This window comes from Schistocerca gregaria, chromosome 11, assembly GCF_023897955.1.
Source record: "Schistocerca gregaria isolate iqSchGreg1 chromosome 11, iqSchGreg1.2, whole genome shotgun sequence".
Lineage (NCBI taxonomy): Eukaryota > Metazoa > Arthropoda > Insecta > Orthoptera > Acrididae > Schistocerca > Schistocerca gregaria.
In genome coordinates, this window is record NC_064930.1 from 5,790,170 (window position 1) to 5,809,030 (window position 18,861).

The 18,861-nt window shown below is 46.7% G+C and overlaps 10 non-coding genes across 10 annotated transcripts; all 10 read right to left on the minus strand.

Annotated features, from left to right (window-relative positions):
- Nucleotides 1–350: 350 nt before the first annotated feature.
- Nucleotides 351–423, minus strand: Trnar-ucg (transfer RNA arginine (anticodon UCG)). The gene has a single exon. It is a non-coding gene; the product is annotated as a tRNA-Arg (tRNA).
- Nucleotides 424–1,320: 897 nt separating this feature from the next.
- Trnak-cuu (transfer RNA lysine (anticodon CUU)) lies at nucleotides 1,321–1,393 on the minus strand. The gene has a single exon. It is a non-coding gene; the product is annotated as a tRNA-Lys (tRNA).
- Nucleotides 1,394–1,845: 452 nt separating this feature from the next.
- Nucleotides 1,846–1,918, minus strand: Trnar-ucg (transfer RNA arginine (anticodon UCG)). Its single transcript has one exon. It is a non-coding gene; the product is annotated as a tRNA-Arg (tRNA).
- A 510-nt stretch (nucleotides 1,919–2,428) lies between these two features.
- Nucleotides 2,429–2,500, minus strand: Trnat-agu (transfer RNA threonine (anticodon AGU)). The gene has a single exon. It is a non-coding gene; the product is annotated as a tRNA-Thr (tRNA).
- Nucleotides 2,501–3,364: 864 nt separating this feature from the next.
- Trnar-ucg (transfer RNA arginine (anticodon UCG)) lies at nucleotides 3,365–3,437 on the minus strand. The gene has a single exon. It is a non-coding gene; the product is annotated as a tRNA-Arg (tRNA).
- Nucleotides 3,438–4,359: 922 nt separating this feature from the next.
- Nucleotides 4,360–4,432, minus strand: Trnak-cuu (transfer RNA lysine (anticodon CUU)). Its single transcript has one exon. It is a non-coding gene; the product is annotated as a tRNA-Lys (tRNA).
- Nucleotides 4,433–4,884: 452 nt separating this feature from the next.
- Trnar-ucg (transfer RNA arginine (anticodon UCG)) lies at nucleotides 4,885–4,957 on the minus strand. The gene has a single exon. It is a non-coding gene; the product is annotated as a tRNA-Arg (tRNA).
- Nucleotides 4,958–6,380: 1,423 nt separating this feature from the next.
- On the minus strand, nucleotides 6,381–6,453 carry Trnar-ucg (transfer RNA arginine (anticodon UCG)). Its single transcript has one exon. It is a non-coding gene; the product is annotated as a tRNA-Arg (tRNA).
- Nucleotides 6,454–7,345: 892 nt separating this feature from the next.
- Trnak-cuu (transfer RNA lysine (anticodon CUU)) lies at nucleotides 7,346–7,418 on the minus strand. Its single transcript has one exon. It is a non-coding gene; the product is annotated as a tRNA-Lys (tRNA).
- A 2,421-nt stretch (nucleotides 7,419–9,839) lies between these two features.
- Trnar-ucg (transfer RNA arginine (anticodon UCG)) lies at nucleotides 9,840–9,912 on the minus strand. Its single transcript has one exon. It is a non-coding gene; the product is annotated as a tRNA-Arg (tRNA).
- Nucleotides 9,913–18,861: the final 8,949 nt, after the last annotated feature.

Sequence of the window (18,861 nt, forward strand, 5' to 3'; positions counted from 1 at the left end):
CACACTCGTCACGTACTTCACTTTTATTTCATAATCATTTCTGAGAGGTAAAGGAATTGCATGACAATCTGCAGAGCTAGCGGCGTCAAAATTAACACACACACTTGATGTGACTCAAAAGCCGAACGAGTTACTTTCCGACGTTGTTTTAGATGTGCAAGTGCCAGTCAAAACTCGCGGTGAGGGCACTCTGCCGACCATTTCGCTAGTTAACACCGGTCTTGTTGTGTGTGTTTCAGGTTCAAGACCATCTCCAAGTACAAAATGGTCAACAGCAACATTCAGACAGTTTCGTACTGCTCAATTGCTACATTAAAACGGTATGTTTCTTTTTCAGAACTGGAAAAACACGACCGTGACAGGATTCGAACCTGCAATCTTCGGATCCGAAGTCCGACGCCTTATCCATTAGGCCACACGGTCACTGACGACCAAGTATAACTTATATACGACTCATTCCGAAACGCTCACACCCCCTGAGGAATTGTGTTTTCGTTCCACACAGCCGCTGCCCCTTACTCTTTCCCACCCATTCGTTACATTCAACCTCTTACGAGACCGACCAAACATAGACAGGAGAACAAGACCACACACTTTGCGCATTCCTAATCGATGGCAGGGTGTCCCTCGCCGCATTTGCTACGATGGCCATTTGCTACTTCTGCAGAAGCGGCGGCGATGACGACGACGACGACAGCCTCAGAGATTTGTGAGAAATACATCTATACAATGTAATTCAGACTGCCTCGTCCCAACTTATGCCGTACCGCTTTGGCAAATGCTTTATCTGCGCCATTCGGCTTAATCACATCTGAGAGTAATTCTTAATAATACGCCTGTCGCTAATTGTTCCTCATCACAGATACTGTTTGCTATACGTCCACGATGCGCAACTCATTTCCAAAATTCGTCTTCCTCCTGTGAGGATGGAACTCACGACCTCTGGTTTACTAGACCAATGCTCTACCACTGAGCTAGACAGGCGCCGCCTAGCGGCACTTTTGTGTACTTCGTCCGTACGGTCGTCTGAATCATCAGACTTCAGCTGACAACACTTCATATTTTCGACTAATATTTGCAGCTATGGCGACCCATTACTGCTTGGCTACACATCTGACACGTAGCCGTGTTCTCTCCAACCAAAACCACTTGCACTTCAGAACATGACTTTCACACATGTCTACAAAAGCACCTTCACTTCAAATACAGTTTTCATGCGACTGATGGAGACGTAGGCAAATTTTAAAGTTGCTATTTCAATTACATCACGTTAATCAGAAAATCGGTAATTTACATCTGCAGCGGAAAAAAATTCCGTTCCGCCCAGCGTAGGGCTCGAACCCACGACCCTGTGAATAAGAGTCTCATGCTCTACCGACTGAGCTAGCCGTGCTGCCTCGTTGGCTATCTGCTTTGCAGCAGATCACACAGTATTCGTTTGGGTTGTGTGGTCCCATAGAGAATCTCTCCATGCTTCCTAATGTTTTCCTAACGTCACACTCGTCCCGTACTTCACATTTATTTCATAATCATTTCTGAGAGGTAAAGGAATTGCATGACAATCTGCAGAGCTAGCGGCGTCAAAATTAACACACACACTTGATGTGACTCAAAAGCCGAACGAGTTACTTTCCGACGTTGTTTTAGATGTGCAAGTGCCAGTCTAAACTTGCGGTGAGGGCACTCTGCCGACCATTTCGCTACTTAACACCGGTCTTGTTGTGTGTGTTTCAGGTTCAAGACCATCTCCAAGTACAAAATGGTCAACAGCAACATTCAGACGGTTTCGTACTGCTCAATTGCTACATTAAAACGGTATGTTTCTTTTTCAGAACTGGAAAAACACGACTGTGAAAGGATTCGAACCTGCAATCTTCGGATCCGAAGTCCGACGCCTTATCCATTAGGCCACACGGTCACTGACGACCAAGTATAACTTATATACGACTCATTTTGAAACGCTCACACCCCCTGAGGAATTGTGTTTTCGTTCCACACAGCCGCTGCCCCTTATTCTTTCCCACCCATTCGTTACATTCAACCTCTTACGAGACCGACCAAACATAGACAGGAAAACAAGACCACACACTTTGCGTATTCGGAATCGATGGCAGGGTGTCCCTCGCCACATTTGCTACGATGGCCATTTGCTACTTCTGCAGAAGCGGCGGCGGCGACGATGACGACGACGACGACGACGACGACCGCGAGAGGCTCTGAGATTTGTGAGAAATACATCTATAAAATGTAATTCAGACTGCCTCGTCCCACCTTTTGCCGTACCGCTTTGGCAAATGCTTTATCTGCGCCATTCGCCTTAATCACATCTGAGTGTAATTCTTAATAATACGCCTGTCGCTAATTGTTCCTCATCACAGATAGTGTTTGCTATACGGCCACGATGCGCAACTGATTTCCAAAATTCGTCTTCCTCCTGTGAGGATTGAACTCACGACCTCTGGTTTACTAGACCAATGCTCTACCACTGAGCTAAACAGGCGCCGCCTAGCGGCACTTTTGCGTACTTCGTCCGTACGGTCGTCTGAATCATCAGACTTCAGCTGACAACTCTTCATATTTTCGAGTAATATTTGCAGCTATGGCGACCCATTACTGCTTGGCTACACATCTGACACGTAGCCAATGTTCTCTCCAAACAAAACCACTTGCACTTCAGAACATGACTTTCACACATATCTACAAAATCACCTTCACCTTCAAATATAGTTTTCTTGGGACTGATGGAGACGTAGGCAAATTTTAAAGTTGCTATTTCCATTACATCACGTTAATCAGAAAATCGGTAATTTACATCTGCAGCGGAAAAAAATTCCGTTCAGCCCAGCGTAGGGCTCGAATCCACGACCATGTAAATAAGAGTCTCATGCTCTACCGACTGAGCTACCCGTGCTGCCTCGTTGGATACCTGCTGGGCAGCAGATCACACAGTACTCGTTTGGGTTGGGTGGTCCCATACAGAATCTTTCCATGCTTCCTAATGTTTTCCTAACGTCACACTCGTCACGTACTTCACTTTTATTTCATAATCATTTCTGAGAGGTAAAGGAATTGCATGACAATCTGCAGAGCTAGCGGCGTCAAAATTAACACACACACTTGAAGTGACTCAAAAGCCGAACGAGTTACTTTCCGACGGTGTTTTAGATGTGCAAGTGCCAGTCAAAACTCGCGGTGACGGCACTCTGCCGACCATTTCGCTAGTTAACACCGGTCTTGTTGTGTGTGTTTTTTGGTTCAAGACCATCTCCTAGCACAAAATGGTCAACAGCAACATTCAGACAGTTTCGTACTGCTCAATTGCTACATTAAAACGGTATGTTTCTTTTTCAGAACTGGAAAAACACGACCGTGACAGGATTCGAACCTGCAATCTTCGGATCCGAAGTCCGACGCCTTATCCATTAGGCCACACGGTCACTGACGACCAAGTATAACTTATATACGACTCATTTGGAAACGCTCACACCCCCTGAGAATTGTGCTTTCGTTCCAAACAGCCGCTGCCCCTTACTCTTTCCCACCCATTCGTTACATTCAACCTCTTACGAGACCGACCAAACATAGACAGGAAAACAAGACCACACACTTTGCGCATTCGGAATCGATGGCAGGGTGTCCCTTGCCGCATTTGCTACGATGGCCATTTGCTACTTCTGCAGAACCGACGACGACGACGACGACGACGACGACGACGACGACGACGACCGCGAGAGGCTCTGAGATTTGTGAGAAATACATCTATAAAATGTAATTCAGACTGCCTCGTCCCACCTTATGACGTACCGCTTTGGCAAATGCTTTATCTGCGCCATTCGCCTTAATCACATCTGAGAGTAATTCTTAATAATACGCCTGTCGCTAATTGTTCCTCATCACAGATACTGTTTGCTATACGGCCACGATGCGCAACTGATTTCCAAAATTCGTCTTCCTCCTGTGAGGATGGAACTCACGACCCCTGGTTTACTAGACCAATGCTCTACCACTGAACTAAACAGGCGCCACCTGGCGGCACTTTTGCGTACTTCGTCCGTACGGTCGTCTGAATCATCAGACTTTAGCTGACAACACTTCATATTTTCGACTAATATTTGCAGCTATGGCGACCCATTACTGCTTGGCTACACATCTGACACGTAGCCAATGTTCTCTCCAAACAAAACCACTTGCACTTCAGAACATGACTTTCACACATATCTACAAAATCACCTTCACCTTCAAATATAGTTTTCTTGCGACTGATGGAGACGTAGGCAAATTTTAAATTTGATATTTCAATTACATCACGATAATCAGAAAATCGGTAATTTACATCTGCAGCGGAAAAAAATTCCGTTCCACACAGCGTAGGGCGCGAACCCACGACCCTGTGAATAAGAGTCTCATGCTCTACCGACTGAGCTAGCCGTGCTGCCTCGTTGCATACCTGCTTTGCAGCAGATCACACAGTATTCGATTGGGTTGAGTGGTGCCATACAGAATCTCTCCATGCTTCCTAATGTTTTCCTAACGTCACACTCGTCACGTACTTCACTTTTATTTCGTAATCATTTCTGAGAGGTAGAGGAATTGCATGACAATCTGCAGAGCTAGCGGCGTCAAAATTAACACACACACTTGATGTGACTCAAAAGCCGAACGAGTTACTTTCCGACGTTGTTTTAGATTTGCAAGTGCCAGTCAAAACTCGCGGTGAGGGCACTCTGCCAACCATTTCGCTAGTTAACACAGGTCTTGTTGTGTGTGTTTCAGGTTCAAGACCATCTTCAAGCACAAAATGGTCAACAGCAACATTCAGACGGTTTTGTACTGCTCAATTGCTACATTAAAACGGCACGTTTCTTTTTCAGAACTGGAAAAACACGACCGTGACTGGATTCGAACCTGCAATCTTCGGATCCGAAGTCCGACGCCTTATCCATTAGGCCACACGGTCACTGACGACCAAATATAACTTATATACGACTCATCTCGAAACGCTCACACCCCCTGAGGAATTGTGTTTTCGTTCCACACAGCCGCTGCCCCTTACTCTTTCCCACCCATTCGTTACATTCAACCTCTTACGAGACCGACCAAACATAGACAGGAAAACAAGACCACACACTTTGCGCATTGGGAATCGATGGCAGGGTGTCCCTCGCCGCATTTGCTACGATGGCCATTTGCTACTTCTGCAGAAGCGGCGGCGGCGACGACGACCGCGAGAGGCTCTGAGATTTGTGAGAAATACATCTATAAAATGTAATTCAGACTGCCTCGTCCCACCTTATGCCGTACCGCTTTGGGAAATGCTTCATCTGCGCCATTCACCTTAATCACATCTGAGAGTAATTCTTAATAATACGCCTGTCGCTAATTGTTCATCATCACAGATACTGTTTGCTATACGGCCACGATGCGCAACTGATTTCCAAAATTCGTCTTCCTCCTGTGAGGATGGAACTTACGACCCCTGGTTTACTACACCAATGCTCTACCACTGAGCTAAACAGGCGCCGCCTAGCGGCACTTTTGCGTACTTCGTCCGTACGGTCGTCTGAATCATCAGACTTCAGCTGACAACACTTCATATTTTTGACTAATATTTGCAGCTATGGCGACCCATTACTGCTTGGCTACACATCTGACACGTAGCCGTGTTCTCTCCAACCAAAACCACTTGCACTTCAGAACATGACTTTCACACATGTCTACAAAATCACCTTCACTTCAAATACAGTTTTCTTGCGACTGATGGAGACGTAGGCAAATTTTAAAGTTGCTATTTCCATTACATCACGTTAATCAGAAAATCGGTAATTTACATCTGCAGCGGAAAAAAATTCCGTTCCGCCCAGCGTAGGGCTCGAACCAACGACCCTGTGAATAACAGTCTCATGCTCTAGCGACTGAGCTAGCCGTGCTGTCTCGTTGGATATCTACTTGGCAGCAGATCACACGATACTCGTTTTTCGTTGGGTGGTCCCATACAGAATCTCTCCATGCTTCCTAATGTTTTCCTAACGTCACACTCGTCACGTACTTCACTTTAATTTCATAATCATTTCTGAGAGGTAAAGGAATTGCATGACAATCTGCAGAGCTAGCGGCGTCAAAATTAACACACATACTTGATGTGACTCAAAAGACGAACGAGTTACTTTACGACGTTGTTTTAGATGTGCAAGTGCCAGTCACACCTCGCGGTGAGGCCACTCTGCCGACCATTTCGGTAGTTAACACCTGTCTTGTTGTGTGTGTTTCAAGCTCAAGACCATCTCCAAGCACAAAATGCTCAACAGCAACATTCAGACGGTTTCGTACTGCTCAATTGCTACATTAAAACGATATGTTTCTTTTTCAGAACTGCAAAAACACGACCGTGACAGGATTCGAACCTGCAATCTTCGGATCCGAAGTCCGACGCCTTATCCATTAGGCCACACGGTCACTGACGACTAAGTATAACTTATATACGACTCATCTCGAAACGCTCACACCCCCTGAGGAATTGTGTTTTCGTTCCACACAGACGCTGCCCCTTACTATTTTCCCACCCATTCGTTACATTCAACCTCTTACGAGACCGACCAAACATAGACAGGAAAACAAGATCACACACTTTGCGCATTCGGAATCGATGGCAGGGTGCCCCTCGCCGCATTTGCTACGATGGCCATTTGCTACTTCTGCAGAAGCGACGACGACGACGACGACGACGACAACGACGACCGCGAGAGGCTCAGAGATTTGTGGGAAATACATCTATAAAATGTAATCCAGACTGCCTCGTCCCACCTTATGCCGTACCCCTTTGGCAAATGCTTTATCTGCGCCATTCGCCTTAATCACATCTGAGAGTAATTCTTAATAATACTCCTGTCGCTAATTGTTCCTCATCACAGCTACTGTTTGCTGATTTCCAAAATTCGTCTTCCTCCTGTGAGGATGGAACTCACGACCCCTGGTTTACTAGACCAATGCTCTACCACTGAGCTAAACAGGCGCCGCCTAGCGGCACTTTTGCGTACTTCGTCTGTACGGTCGTCTGAATCATCAGACTTTAGCTGACAACACTTCATATTTTCGACTAATATTTGCAGCTATGGCGACCCATTACTGCTTGGCTACACATCTGACACGTAGCCGTGTTCTCTCCAACCAAAACCACTTGCACTTCAGAACATGACTTTCACACATGTCTACAAAATCACCTTCACATCAAATACAGTTTTCTTGCGACTGATGGAGATGTAGGCCAATTATAAAGTTGCTATTTCCATTACATCACGTTAATCAGAAAATCGGTAATTTACATCTGCAGCGGAAAAAAATTCCGTTCCGCCCAGCGTAGGGCGCGAACCCACGGCCCTGTGAATAAGAGTCTCATGCTCTACCGACTGAGCTAGCCGTGCTGCCTCGTTGCATACCTGCTTTGCAGCAGATCACACAGTATTCGTTTGGTTTGAGTGGTCCCATCCAGAATCTCTCCATGCTTCGTAATGTTTTCCTAACGTTGCACTCGTCACGTACTTCACTTTTATTTCATAATCATTTCTGAGAGGTAAAGGAATTGCATAACAATCTGCAGAGCTAGCGGCGTCAAAATTAACACACATACTTGATGTGACTCAAAAGCCGAACGAGTTACTTTCCGACGTTGTTTTAGATGTGCAAGTGCCAGTCAAAACTCGCGGTGAGGGCACTCTGCCGACCATTTCGCTAGTTAACACCGGTCTTGTTGTGTGTGTTTCAGGTTCAAGACCATCTCCAAGTACAAAATGGTCAACAGCAACATTCAGACGGATTCGTGCTGCTCAATTGCTACATTAAAACGGTATGTTTCTTTTTCAGAACTGGAAAAACACGACCGTGACTGGATTCGAACCTGCAATCTTCGGACCCGAAGTCCGACGCCTTATCCATTAGGCCACACGGTCACTGACGACTAAGTATAACTTATATACGACTCATCTCGAAACGCTCACACCCCCTGAGGAATTGTGTTTTCGTTCCACACAGACGCTGCCCCTTACTATTTTCCCACCCATTCGTTACATTCAACCTCTTACGAGACCGACCAAACATAGACAGGAAAACAAGATCACACACTTTGCGCATTCGGAATCGATGGCAGGGTGCCCCTCGCCGCATTTGCTACGATGGCCATTTGCTACTTCTGCAGAAGCGACGACGACGACGACGACGACGACAACGACGACCGCGAGAGGCTCAGAGATTTGTGAGAAATACATCTATAAAATGTAATCCAGACTGCCTCGTCCCACCTTATGCCGTACCCCTTTGGCAAATGCTTTATCTGCGCCATTCGCCTTAATCACATCTGAGAGTAATTCTTAATAATACTCCTGTCGCTAATTGTTCCTCATCACAGCTACTGTTTGCTGATTTCCAAAATTCGTCTTCCTCCTGTGAGGATGGAACTCACGACCCCTGGTTTACTAGACCAATGCTCTACCACAGAGCGAAACAGGCGCCGCCTAGCGGCACTTTTGCGTACTTCGTCCGTACGGTCGTCTGAATCATCTGACTTCAGCTGACAACACTTCATATTTTCGACTAATATTTGCAGCTACGGCGACCCATTACTGCTTGGCTACACATCTGACACGTAGCCAATGTTCTCTCCAAAAAAAACCACCTGCACTTCAGAACATGACTTTCACACAAGTCTACAAAATCACCTTCACCTTCAAATACAGTTACCTTGCGACTGATGGAGACGTAGGCTAATTTTAAAGTTGCTATTTCAATTACATCACGTTAATCAGAAAATCGGTAATTTACATCTGCAGCGGAAAAAATTCCGTTCCGCCCAGTGTAGGGCTCGAACCCACGACCATGTGAATAAGAGTCTCATGCTCTACCGACTGAGCTAGACGTGCTGACTCGTTGCATATCTGCTTTGCAGCAGATCACACAGTACTAGTTTGGGTTGCGTGGTCCCATACAGAATCTCTCCATGCTTCCTAATGTTTTCCTAAAGTCACACTCGTCACGTACTTCACTTTTATATCATATTCACTTCTGAGAGGTAAAGGAATTGCATAACAATCTGCAGAGCTAGCGGCGTCAAAATTAACACACATACTTGATGTGACTCAAAAGCCGAACGAGTTACTTTACGACGTTGTTTTAGATGTGCAAGTGCCAGTCACACCTCGCGGTGAGGCCACTCTGCCGACCATTTCGCTAGTTAACACCGGTCTTGTTGTGTGTGTTTCAGGTTCAAGACCATCTCCAAGCACAAAATGGTCAACAGCAACATTCAGACGGTTTCGTACTGCTCAATTGCTACATTAAAACGATATGTTTCTTTTTCAGAACTGGAAAAACACGACCGTGACACTATTCGAACCTGCAATCTTCGGATCCGAAGTCCGACGTCTTATCCGTTAGGCCACATGGGCACCGACGACCAAGTATAACTTATATATGACTCATTTTGAAACGCTCACACCCCCTGAGGAATTGTGTTTTCGTTCCACACAGCCGCTGCCCCTTACTCTTTCCCACCCATTCGTTACATTCAACCTCTTACGAGACCGACCAAACATACACAGGAAAAGAAGACCACACACTTTGCGCATTCGGAATCGATGGCAGGGTGTTCCTCGCCGCATTTGCTACGATGGCCATTTGCTACTTCTGCAGAAGCGGCGGCCTTTCGCTAGTTAACACCGGTCTTGTTGTGTGTGTTTCAAGCTCAAGACCATCTCCAAGCACAAAATGCTCAACAGCAACATTCAGACGGTTTCGTACTGCTCAATTGCTACATTAAAACGGTATGTTTCTTTTTCAGAACTGGAAAGACACGACCGTGACAGGATTCGAACCTGCAACCTTCGGATCCGAAGTCCGACGCCTTATCCATTAGGCCACACGGTCACCGACGACCAAGTATAACTTATATTTTTTTTTATTTTTTTATTTTATTTTTTCTTTTTTTTTATCTGCGCCATTCGCCTTAATCACATCTGAGAGTAACTCTTAAAAATACGCCTGTCGTTAATTGTTCGTCATCACAGATACTGTTTGCTATACGGCCACGACGCGCAACTGATTTCCAAAATTAATCTTTCTCCTGTGAGGATGGAACTTATGACCCCTGGTTTATTAGACCAGTGCTCTACCACTTTTTTTTTTATATAAGATAGGTGAGTGACGAAGTAAATGTATACAAGTAAATAAAATCCCTTCTTTTGGGGTTATGGAAAGGAAATAGTTCCGCTACATTCTTCCATCATTGAGTGGGAGGAATTTTTATATTAGAGCCAGGCTTACTTCAGCCTGATGGCTTCTCATGGGTGTGTCAGCAACCTATTAGTGCTGCGACACGAGGGCGAAGGGTAAACGAAATAGCCACCTTGTTGGCGTAATATGAATGAGAAGCTTAATAGATAATTTCATAAAGGAAAAAAAAAAGGAATTCTGAGGTTGAACAACATGTCGTTTGATCGTTCTTCAGCTCTGTCGGTGAGACAATGTTCGGTTCAAGAAATTTGCGTAGTTGTCTTTGTATTTCATTTGTCGTTCGAGCTTTTGATGTTCTGTCATCAGGTACATCCAATAATTTGCTTCACTTTTCGTCATAGCCGTTGAGATGTAATGGACTGTCAGTCCTTTGAGCCAGTTGGCTGACCTTCTTTTAGTGTTAGGATATGGCACGTCATCAGGCAGAAGGACGTGTGTCGGTGAAATTGTGTTAGGTGACGTACGTAGCACATGTGCTAGTTTTTGCCTGAAGAGATTCCACACGTCTTTCACATCTTCACAGACGAAGCGATGGTCTGCAGTGTCGACGACATTGCAGCTGGAACAGTTTGGTGTGTGTGCCAGACGTATCGCGTGCAGTTTGGAGTTGGTTGGGATTTTTCTATTGACTGCGAGGTACCACGTTGATCGCACATTGGATGGTAGATGGGGGTCAGATATGTTGTCCCATATGTTTTTCCAATTATAATGTCGAAACTTGTTTTCTATTCGATTGCGCAATTTTCCTTCCAGCAAGGTGTTGTAAACCTCCTTAACCCGATATATGCCCTTCTCCGGTATTCTATGGCGTACATAGCTGTATTCCACCAGAAAGTGTTTATAGTGGTACAGCTCGTGGGAGATGTGATGCACATCGATTGGTGGATCTCTGCTGACTGGGGTGATTTCACGTAAGAGATGAGCCACTAAGGTCCGCGGCGATCGTTGCCACTGTTTATAAGTTTTGCTAACGTATAGCGCTTGCGCTTTAAGGTAGATGTCTGTCAGTTGTAGCCCTCCATTGCTTGTCGGTAGCGTCAAGGTATCATATGAAACCTTAAATATCTGACCTCTGCTGACAAAATAACCAAGCGCTGCTTGCATTTGGTGTGCAATGGTTCGTGGCAGAGGCAGCACTTGAGCAACATAGTTGACTTTGGAAGTGATGTATGTATTGGCCAGTTGCACTTTTTGTATTACGTTTAAATTACGCAAGCTGTGTTGTTTTATGCTTGCCCGTAAGGTGGCAAGTAATTTTCGATAATTGAGAGCGGCCGTGCGGCGGATATTACTCGTATATTCTATTCCAAGGCATTTGATTTTTTCCACAGTGTTGATACTTCCAGCGGCTCTGATCTCTATACCCCGACCAAGATTCATAATACCAGATTTATTGCGGTTGAGTTTAGCTCCTGACGCCATTTCGTAGGTCGCCACAACTTCAAGTACTGTTTCCACCTCTCTTTCGTCAGTCACAAGTACCCCTACATCGTCCGCGTAGGCTTGACATATGATCTTCTGTCCGTGTATATGTAATCCACGGAGTTGCCGAGTCAGAGATACTAAGAGAGGTTCAAGCGCAATCGCGAAAAGCGTCATGGACATTGGGCAACCTTGTCTTACCGAACATTGAATATTGATCGGGTGACTGAGTTGTCCGTTGACACTGATTCTTGACGTGCTATTCGTCAGTATGTTTTTCACGGAGGCTATAATTTTCTGGGTGAAGTGCATGGATGTCATACACCGGAGCAGGTACGAATGATTAACTTTATCAAAAGCTTTTTCAAAGTCAAGCGACATCAGAGCACAGCGAATGTTGCAGGCTTCCGATATCGCTACAATGTCTCTGTAGTCGCATAAGGTCTGAAATATCGTTCTGTCCTCTCCCACACTTGTCTGGTAGGCTCCTGTCACTGTACGAATAACAGAATTGAACCTTTGCATCATGATACGGGCGAACATTTTATAATCACTATTGAGAAGTGTTATGGGTCGAAGATTCTCCACGGTTTTGCCTCCTGGTGTTTTGGGGACTAAGACCACTGTACCTTCACAGAATTCCTTCGGAAGGTCAGTGTCCGCATTTAGTATTTCATTGCATACGAGTGTCAATTTATCAATTATTTGTTCGCGAAAAGTTTGATAAAATTCAGCGGGTAGCCCATCTGGTCCAGGTGATTTGTTCTTTGGGCTCTTCGAGATGGCATCTTCGACGTCTTCGTCCGTTATTCTCGCTGCGAGCACATCAGCTTCTTCTGGAGTGAGTCGCTCTGTCGTCCTAGCAGTGAGAGCTTGCTGTGCCGTTTCATCTGTCTGTGTATTGGCCAGCAATTCACTAAAGTGTCGATGGATCTCGTCTCGTATTGCAGCTTGATCTGTCAAGAGTCTCCCGTCTGATGTTTTGAGTTCCGTCAGAATTTTAAGTTTTTGTCTTTTGTTCTCTTGGAGAATGTGGTACATCGATGTTGTTTCTTCTCGTGTACCGTTCTGCAAACGAGTTCGTATTTTACAGCCTTCGAGATGGTGTCTCTGCAGGTTGAGCAATTTTGCTTTTATTCTGTTGATTTGCCCATAATTTGTTATGACTGTAGCATCACGAACGCACAAGTCTCTCAGACAGCTGAAGTAAAACTCTACTGTCCGCTTCCGCCAGGCGACTTTTTCACGGGAGTAAGTTTTCATTGTCTTTATTATTGCGGGCTTCGCGCAGTTTAGCCACCAATTCAGCGCCGTGCCGTACAAGTGGAACTTCCTTTCACATTCTGCCCAAGTGGTGTGGAAGGCGGCGTGACATCCAGGATCCGAAAGATGAGTAACGTTTAGCTTCCACTGACCTCTCGCCCTGTAAGTGCCTTGTTTCTCTAAATTTACCGTACATATGTACGCGATATGATCAGAGAAAATCGTGGGCCATAGCTCGGACTGTAAAACGTGTCTCCTTAAATTGGATGTTGCGTAAATTCTGTCGATACGACTGGCAGAATGGCTGGTGATATAGGTGAAACCTAGCCTATCACCGTGTTTTAGTTCCCAAGTATCAAACAGTTGGAAGTCTCTGACGATGTCCTCCAGCTCCAGAGATTTGTTAAAATTTGGCGTCTGATCCTTGGGACTCAGCACGCAATTAAAGTCACCCGCAAAAATTATTTGGTCAAATCGCACCGCGAAAAGGGGGGCGATGTCCTCTTTGTAAAATTCGGCCCTGCGGCGCTTGTTTCCGGTTCCTGACGGGGCATATATGTTGATAAACCTGGTGTTGTTTATCGTGACAGCGAGACCTCTACTGTTAGGCAGTTGCGCCACGTCTGTAAGAAGGATCCCCTCTTTAGTCATAATCGCTGTGCCGAGGCTATTGTCATTGCCAGGATTGATGACGGCGTTGTAGCCAGTGATGTCGTCCAAACGGATAGCCGTTACTTCTTGCAGCATTAAGATGTCAATATCAGCGGCGTACAGAAAATCTTGGAGATTTCTCAGATTGAGGGTGCTGCTAATTTTATTTATATTCAAGGTTGCAATTCTGTACGCCTGTAAAGACGTCATGTCGACTATAGCGTGTCAGGTGGGGTACTGTTTGCCAAGGGAAGTGGATGCTTGCTCCACTTAGAAGAAGTCGGCATCATCATCTGCCGCACGAGCGTCTTTGATGGTGGTTTGTTGCCGGGTGGACACATCCTGTCGACGGTCTGGTGCCGTCCGTCCTGAACGTTGTGCTATGTCAGCCATCTCTGCATCATGGCTTTGCTCCTCCATGTCATCCGCCCAGTCTCGCGTGCACGTAACGTCCCGCGTGTACGGGTTGGGTACAGGTGGAAGGTCCTTCAGACTAGCTGTACCGTCTTGAATGTGGATTCCACGGTCGGGGTCAGTGTCCTCATTTCGAGTCTTCCTTTTTGTTGTTCGATCTTCCAGAGGAGTTGCCTGTGTCGTCTCCGCCAGTTCTTGGCCTATTTGTTTCGCCTTTTCGCGCAGAATTGGCGCGGCTTCTGCTGCTCCCTGACGGGCTATTCGACGTTTCTTCCGTTTCTTTGGTGAAACAGTTATAGGCTGCTGGTCATTATCCTCCGACGTGGCAACCGTATCTTCTTTGTGTTGCCCGACATCTTCGAGTGATTTGCACATGCCTTCTTCTGCCGTCTTAGCCTGGTCTTGTTCTCCACGCCTGTCAGTTTCCTCGTCTTGTGAGTGTGCTGGACCTGTAGCTTCTGTGCTGCTAGTATCCATGGCTACGCTACCATCGGGAACGTCGGCATAAGCAACTACCGCCGTGTCGATACAGATGTCTGGGGCGACCTCACTGCGTAGTGCGGCGGCGTACGTCACGGGTAGCGTGGCCATTTGACTAGGCGGGTCTCGCTCCCCAGTCGGCAGTTGCGTCACACGCCGTTGAACACACTGCGCGCGGACGTGTTGCGTAGAACCACAGCCCGAGCAGGTTCTCGGCTGGCCATCGTAAATGATGATCGCTCTATATCCACCAATCCAGAGATACGACGGGATATGTTTCAGCATGTCAATCTTAACTTGCCTGACTCCATTTAATACTGGATACTTGTGCAAGCTAGACCATTTTTCGGCGACATTGCTGATAATGGTGCCATAGTCTCTCAGTTTGTTGTTAATCTCCTCGGGCGTTATTTCAAAGGGGAGCTCAAAGATTCGAACCGTTCGTATTCCCATTCCGGCACGCGAAACCGTGACCTGCCCTATGTGTCCGTCTGAATGTTTGAATTTTGCCACCCCACCACATGCTTCTACAATTTGGTCGCACTTGTCAGAACTGGATAACTTAAGGAACACAGTCGGACTGACAATCGACAGGTGTATTCCAATCAATTCATCCACTTTGATCTGAAAAGTTTCTTCGATAAATGCCTCAACTTCGTAAGATTTCGGTCGGGTGAAGTTCGGATCGAAAATCAACTTCAAAGTATCGCGTCGCGTTGTCTGATCCATTATGTCAATCTAAAAATGTTATCGTGAACTATGACTAACGCAGAAGGCGCGCACTCACCACACAGCGCCGGCCGCTCGCAGCGACGATGTAAAAACCGCAACAGCCGCACCGCACGTCCGCACAGCACGGCGGAATGCCATCTGAGCTACGGCTACACACACGACTAAGCCTGGCTATTCTCCATTCTTTGCGACTCTGATGTGCACAGACACGATGGTTGGTTGGTTTGTAGCGGCGAAGGTACCAGAGTACAAAGGCGCGGACACGTTCATATACACAAGAGTTCCAAGTAGTTTCGATGCTCTGGTATTACGAATGCAAATTCTGTCTGTTTTGAATTGAAAGGGCGGTCACAAATTGGTCCTTTTCACTCCTTGTCGACAATCACACAGCACCTGAGGTAACAAGCACATCTCGAGCCCCATTGTGCTCTCCATTGTTCATGCCAACTCAGTGCCTCGCTCTTTGCTACTGTGTAAAACTCTTGTCGTCCAACTGCAAAACACTGGGACACAACAAGTTTCCGCGTCTCCACTGCACTGATCATACTACGAAACGCTCCCCAAACTTGGCAATCACCCATGCAGCCGACTTTTCCGACTTTACACGACGTTCACGCAACGCTCACGCTAGTGACAGCCTTATTTATAGTTCGACGTGGCTCCAAAGCGAATGAGCACATGTCGCCTACGGCTTAGGCCGCTCTCCTAGTGTGGCTGCTCTGTGTCTGCAGGCAGCGAGGGGCTGCAAGCTTCCTGTGTTCGCACCTATATCACCTGTGCTTGCTTGTCAGAGACAGACTATCGCAAAACATACAACTCACTCCATGAATTGATTGCTACGGCATCTGTTATCAGCAGTCACAACCAGCAACACCAGTAGCAGCCGACTGCACGCAAAGAATGGGAACGTGCTGTGGGATTGACGTGAACTCGGCGCAAGGCAGATCTTTCCGACGTAGGCTTGAGAATCTTATGGGAACATTTGTACTGTATTTACATTAAGTGTAGTTGTGGGAGGAGGGTGCTTCCTGCGCACGAATAAAATCACGCTCGCCAATTGTGGATGCTAATCGTTCGCTTGTATCTGCCTAGACACCTATGCTGGTTGGGAATTATTCCACTTGCATGGCAAGGTGCGCATGTAGGTGTGTTAAAAATTCTGGAGGCGCTGGGTATCGATCCCAGTACCTCTCACACGCTAAGCGAGCGCTCTACCATCTGAGCTACGCCCACCCCCACGTTGACTAGTAGTGCTACATACAGCCATATCAACGTCATAGACCCTTGCACTCCCAATATTCCGCAGACAAACACTACTCTCTATGTATCAGTGAGGGTGTCTTTCAGGTTTCGTGCAATCTGTATCGAATCGTAGTTGGCCACAATGAAAGTGGCACGCATAACGTCGAAAATAGAGTTCGGACACCGCTCTGAGTAAGACGAACGTGTTGTCCACTCTCTAGACTTCAATGACGTTAAGCCGTCATACCTAAGACAGGTCAGCACTCGATGAGACCACGATAACAGCCGGTCCCCACACTTACACCCTGCTCTCTTTATGACAGTATACATCATATCAGTCTGTGACGCTGGTTTTGCAACTTCTTGCGTGCCTTTATGTTCGCCGCGACCAACACTTACCATGCACTGACAAAAAAATATGGAGGAGCCGGGTCTTGAACCCGAGACCTTCCACACGCTAACCGAAACGATCTGCCATCTGAGCTACGGCTACACACACGACTAAGCCTGGCTATTCTCCATTCTTTGCGACTCTGATGTGCACAGACACGATGGTTGGTTGGTTTGTAGCGGCGAAGGTACCAGAGTACAAAGGCGCGGACACGTTCATATACACAAGAGTTCCAAGTAGTTTCGATGCTCTGGTATTACGAATGCAAATTCTGTCTGTTTTGAATTGAAAGGGCGGTCACAAATTGGTCCTTTTCACTCCTTGTCGACAATCACACAGCACCTGAGGTAACAAGCACATCTCGAGCCCCATTGTGCTCTCCATTGTTCATGCCAACTCAGTGCCTCGCTCTTTGCTACTGTGTAAAACTCTTGTCGTCCAACTGCAAAACACTGGGACACAACAAGTTTCCCCGTCTCCACTGCACTGATCATACTACGAAACGCTCCCCAAACTTGGCAATCACCCATGCAGCCGACTTTTCCGAATTTACACGACGCTCACGCTAGTGACAGCCTTATTTATAGTTCGACGTGGCTCCAAAGCGAATGAGCACATTTCGCCTACGGCTTAGGCCGCTCTCCTAGTGTGGCTGCTCTGTGACTGCAGGCAGCGAGGGGCTGCAAGCTTCCTGTGTTCGCACCTATATCACCTGTGCTTGCTTGTCAGAGACAGACTATCGCAAAACATACAACTCACTCCATGAATTGATTGCTACGGCATCTGTTATCAGCAGACACAACCAGCAACACCAGTAGCAGCCGACTGCACGCAAAGAATGGGAACGTGCTGTGGGATTGACGTGAACTCGGCGCAAGGCAGATCTTTCCGACGTAGGCTTGAGAATCTTATGGGAACATTTGTACTGTATCTAAATTAAGTGTAGTTGTGGGAGGAGGGTGCTTCCTGCGCACGAATAAAATCACGCTCGCCAATTGTGGATGCTAATCGTTCGCTTGTATCTGCCTAGACACCTCTGCTGGTTGGGAATTATTCCACTTGCATGGCAAGGTGCGCATGTAGGTGTGTTAAAAATTCTGGAGGCGCTGGGTATCGATCCCAGTACCTCTCACACGCTAAGCGAGCGCTCTACCATCTGAGCTACGCCCACCCCCCCGTTGACTAGTAGTGCTACATACAGCCATATCAACGTCACAGACCCTTGCACTCCCAATATTCCGCAGACAAACACTACTCTCTATGTATCAGTGAGGGTGTCTTTCAGGTTTCGTGCAATCTGTATCGAATCGTAGTTGGCCACAATGAAAGTGGCACGCATAACGTCGAAAATAGAGTTCGGACACCGCTCTGAGTAAGACGAACGTGTTGTCCACTCTCTAGACTTCAATGACGTTAAGCCGTCATACCTAAGACAGGTCTGCACTCGATGACACCACGATAACAGCCGGTCCCCACACTTACACTTTGCTCTCCTTATGACAGTATACATCATATCAGTCTGTGACGCTGGTTTTGCAACTTCTTGCGTGCCTTTATGTTCGCCGCGACCAACACTTACTATGCACTGACCAAAAAACATGGAGAAGCCGGGTCTTGAACCCGAGACCTTCCACACGCTAAGCGAACGATCTGCCATCTGAGCTACGGCTACACACACGACTAAGCCTGGCTATTCTCCATTCTTTGCGACTCTGATGTGCACAGACACGATGGTTGGTTGGTTTGTAGCAGCGAAGGTACCAGAGTATAAAAGGCGTGGACACGTTCATGTACACAAGAGTTCCAAGTAGTTTCGATGCTCTGGTATTACGAATGCAAATTCCGTCTGTTTTGAATTGAAAGGGCGGTCACAAATTGGTCCTTTTCACTCCTTGTCGACAATCACACAGCACCTGAGGTAACAAGCACATCTCGAGCCCCATTGTGCTCTCCATTGTTCATGCCAACTCAGTGCCTCGCTCTTTGCT